Source organism: Oncorhynchus kisutch, linkage group LG2 (assembly GCF_002021735.2).
Source record: "Oncorhynchus kisutch isolate 150728-3 linkage group LG2, Okis_V2, whole genome shotgun sequence".
Classification (NCBI taxonomy): Eukaryota; Metazoa; Chordata; class Actinopteri; order Salmoniformes; family Salmonidae; genus Oncorhynchus; species Oncorhynchus kisutch.
In genome coordinates, this window is record NC_034175.2 from 74,780,200 (window position 1) to 74,785,216 (window position 5,017).

Sequence of the window (5,017 nt, forward strand, 5' to 3'; positions counted from 1 at the left end):
GGACAGGAGGTATAGTAGATATAAAGGAGGGTATAGTAGGGAGGACAGGATGATAGTAGGGAGGGACTGGAGGGTATAGTTGATATAACATTGGACAAAGCATGGGACAGTAGAATGGGACAGTAACATGGGACAGTAGCACGGGACAGTAGAATTAACATTAATTTGACACACGGACAGCAGCATGGGAAGTAGTATGGGACAGTAGAGTGAGAACAGTAGAATGGGGTAGTAGTAGGACAGTTAGAAATGGGACAGTAGCATGGGGAAGTATAGTTAAACATTGTAGCATGGGACAGTAAAGTTAACATTGTAGCATTGGACAGAGGCATGGGACAGTAGAATGGGACAGTAGAATGGGACAGTAACATGGGACAGTAGAATGGGAAAGTAGAATGGACAGTAGGGTGGGACAGTAAAATGGGGCATAGTAGGGACAGTAGAATGGGACAGTAGAATGGGACAGTAGTGTGGGACAGTAGAGGTGGGCAGTAGTAGGACAGTAGTGTGGGACAGTAGAATGGGGCATTAGTAGGGGCAGTAGTAGGGACAGTAGAATGAGACAGTAGCATGGGACAGTAGCATGGGACAGTAGCAAGGGACATAGAAGAGGCAGTAGTAGGGACAGTAGAATGGGACAGTAAATGGGAGAGTAGAATGGGACAGTAGCATGGGACAGTAGCATGGGACAGTAGCAGGGACAGTAGAATGAGGCAGTAGTAGGGACAGTAGAATGGGACAGTAGAATGGGAGAGTAGAATGGGACAGTACATGGGACAGTAGCATGGGGCATTAGTAGGGCAGTAGTAGTACAGTAGAATGAGACAGTAGCATGGGACAGTAGCATGGGACAGTAGCAAGGGACAGTAGAATGAGGCAGTAGTAGGGACAGTAGAATGGGACAGTAGAATGGGGCATTAGTAGGGGCAGTAGTAGGGACAGTAGAATGAGACAGTAGCATGGGACAGTAGCATGGGACAGTAGCATGGGACAGTAGCATGGGACAGTAGCATGGGACAGTAGCATGGGACAGTAGCATGGGACAGTAGAATGAGGCAGTAGTAGGGACAGTAGAATGGGACAGTAGAATGGGGACAGTAGCATGGGACAGTAGAATGAGGCAGTAGAATGGGACAGTAGAATGGGACAGTAGAATGGGACAGTAGAATGGGACAGTAGAATGGACAGTAGAATGGGACAGTAGCATGGGACAGTAGAATGGGACAGTAGAATGGGACAGTAGAATGGGACAGTAGAATGGGACAGTAGAATGAGGCAGTAGTAGGGACAGTAGAATGGGACAGTAGAATGGGACAGTAGAATGAGGCAGTAGAATGGGAGAGTAGAATGGGACAGTAGAATGGGAGAGTAGAATGGGACAGTAGCATGGGACAGTAGAATGGGAGAGTAGAATGGGACAGTAGCATGGGGCAGTATAGTTAACATTGAAGCACGGGTGTCTCGATCGCTGTCGTCGTGGAATTGACCGGACCAAGGTGTAACATGTGAGCGTACATTTATTTTTATTTATAAATGTCGCCAACAAAAAACAAAGAACAAGGAAACGACCGTGAAGATAACTTAGCCCATAATGCCACTAGCAAAGACCCACAATTACAAAAGGAAACAAGGCTGCCTAAGTATGATTCCCAATCAGAGACAACGACGGACAGCTGTCCCCGATTGAGAACCATACCAGGCCAAAACATAGAAACAATGAACATAGAGTTTCCCACACGAGTCACACCCTGACCAACCAGCCATAGAGAATAAAAAGGGTCTCTACGGTCGGGGCGTGACAACGGGACAGTAGTTTACAATGATTACTTGTGTACTTGAACACTTCAGGGGAAGACAGAAAGGATGGAGAGACAGTTAACTACGTAGAACGGGACAGTATCATGGGACAGTAGCACCGGAAAGTTCCATGGGACAGTAGCACCGGAAAGTTCCATGGGACAGTAGCACCGGAAAGTTCCATGGGACAGTAGCACCGGAAAGTTCCATGGGACAGTAGCACCGGAAAGTTCCATGGGACAGTAGCACCGGAAAGTTCCATGGGACAGTAGCACCGGAAAGGTCCATGGGACAGTAGCACCGGAAAGTTCCATGGGACAGTAGCACCGGAAAGTTCCATGGGACAGTAGCACTGGAAAGTTCCATGGGACAGTAGCAACCGAAAGTTCCATGGGACAGTAGTTACAGTGGGTCTTGTGAACTTGAAACACAGAGTTGACAATGTTCATTTCACTAATAAGAATCAATAGAAGGGGTTTAATCTGTACACCTGTGATATTTACAGACTGGCTCAGTGTTGGACTGGTAAACATGAAGACGGGGCAGAGCCTTACCTCTATTAGAGGCCGGGATCTGATCTCGGCAGGCTCGGGCTCCAGCAGGTTGTTTGATAGCTGGACTTGCCTCGGTCTCACTCAGCAGCACATAGATGGGCTCGATCTGTTCGTTGAAACGGGTCACCAGACTCATCCTTCTTACCTCTGTCTGACAGAACGTACAACGGAATGTCTCTGAACAGTGGGGGGGGGGGGGGGGGGAGAGAAGGAGAAGAAAGAAAGATTGGAGAGAAACTTAAAGAGAAAGGATGAGAAAGAGAGTGTGAAGGAAAGAGATGGAGAGAGCAACATGAGTTTCAGGGGTAATGGTGTAGCTCAAAAGAACAGATACAATTTGCTCTCATTGTCGAGAGTGACATCTCTCCTCAGAGGGAAAGCTAGTCATTACTGCCGCAGGAGTGGAGAGAAAGGAGGAGAGAAGAAGGGGGGGAGGGAGAACTAAAAGGAGAGAGAGGAGAGCTGACATAAACCAACTCTGGCTGACAAACTGAAAGTCCCTGCAAAAAGAAAACAATTCAATTGAAAAGCTTAAAAGAACTCCTTAGCAACAACTTCCTTAGCAACAACTTCCTTAGCAACAACTTCCTTAGCAACAACTTCCTTAGCAACAACTTCCTTAGCAACAACCTCCAAACTATGCAATGAAGGATACGTGTGATACATCAGGAGAGTATTCCTCACAGAGCCAGACAGCAACACAGCCAGACAGCAACACAGCCAGACAGCAACACAGCCTGACAGCAACACAGCCAGACAGCAACACAGCCTGACAGCAACACAGCCTGACAGCAACACAGCCAGACAGCAACACAACCTGACAGCAACAGAGCCTGACAGCAACACAGCCAGACAGCAACACAGTCTGACAGACTGACCAGCAACACAGCCTGACAGCAACACAGCCTGACAGCCTGACAGCCAGACAGCAACACAGCCTGACAGCCAGACAGCAACACAGCCAGACAGCCTGACAGCAAACACAGCCAGACAGCCTGACAGCAACACAGCAACACAGCCAGACAGCCTGACAGCAACAGAGCCAGACAGCCTGACAGCAACACAGCCAGGCAGCCTGACAGCAAAACAGCCAGACAGCCTGACAGCAACAGAGCCAGACAGCCTGACAGCAACACAGCCAGACAGCCTGACAGCAACACAGCCAGACAGCAACAGAGCCAGACAGCCTGACAGCAAACAGAGCCAGACAGCCAGACAGCCAGACAGCCAGACAGCACACAGCCAGACAGCAACACAGCCAGACAGCCAGACAGCAATACAGCCTGACAGCCAGACAGCAACACAGCCAGACAGCCTGACAGCAACACAGCCAGACAGCCTGACAGCAACACAGCACACAGCCAGACAGCTACAGCAACAGAGCCAGACAGCCTGACAGCAACAGAGCCAGACAGCCTACAGCAACACAGCCAGACAGCCTGACAGCAAAAACGCCAGACAGCCGGACAGCAACAGAGCCAGACAGCTGACAGCAACACAGCCAGACAGCGCTGACAGCAACACAGCCAGACAGCCTGACAGCAACACAGCCAGACAGCCTGAACAGCAACACAGCCAGACAGCAACAGAGCCAGACAGCCTGACAGCAACACAGCCAGACAGCAACAGAGCCAGACAGCCAGACAGCCAGACAGCCAGACAGCAACACAGCCAGACAGCAACACAGCCAGAAAGCCAGACAGCAATACAGCCAGACAGCCAGACAGCAACACAGCCAGACAGCCAGACAGCAACACAGCCAGACAGCCTGACAAGCAGCACAGCCAGATAGCCAGAAACCCAGACAGAGAGTTTTAAGAATGGAGTGATACAACAACACTGCCTGTCCTGGTGTAGCTACTGTCTGACATAGAGACCACTGTAGTCTGGTACAGTTATCAGCCTTTCTCCAATAAGTGTAGTTCACAGGCCCACTCAAGCACCAGGGTAAATCGAATCAAATCCAATTGTATTTGTCACATGCACTGAATACAACAGGTGTAGACTTTACCGTGAAATGCCCTTCCCTGCCAGCCAGCCCTTCCCAGCCTGCACTTCCTTGCCAGCCCTTCCCTGCCAGCCAGCCCTTCCCTGCCAGCCCTTCTCTACCAGCCAGCCCTTCCCAGCCAGCCAGCCCTTCCTTGCCAGCCCTTCTCTACCAGCCAGCCCTTCCCGCCAGACAACCCTTGCCAGACGCTGGCCTATCCCACTTTAACCTCCCTTTAATGTCAAGTACAAGGAGAGTGAAAGAGAGAGACAGAGAGAGGGGTGGAGAGAGGAGTGAGCTCAGAGACCAGAAAGAGAGAACCCAGAGAGAGAGAACCAGGGAGAGAGAACCCAAAGAGAGAGAGACCAGAGAGAGAGAGAGAGAGAGAGAGCAGAGAGAGAGAGATACCAGAGATGGAGAGAGACATCAGGAGAGACCAGAGAGAGAGACCAGAGAGAGAGAGAGAGCAGAGAGAGTGAGAGACCGGAGAGAGGATACCAGGATATAGAGAGACATCAGAAGGAGAGACCAGAGAGAGACCAGAGAGAGAGAGACCAGAGAGAGACATTAGAAGGAGAGACCAGAGAGAAGAACCAGGAGAGACATTAGAAGGAGAGATCAGAGAGAGACCACAGACCATACTTTAGTACAGAGGTCTACATCTAGAGAAGGACTATAG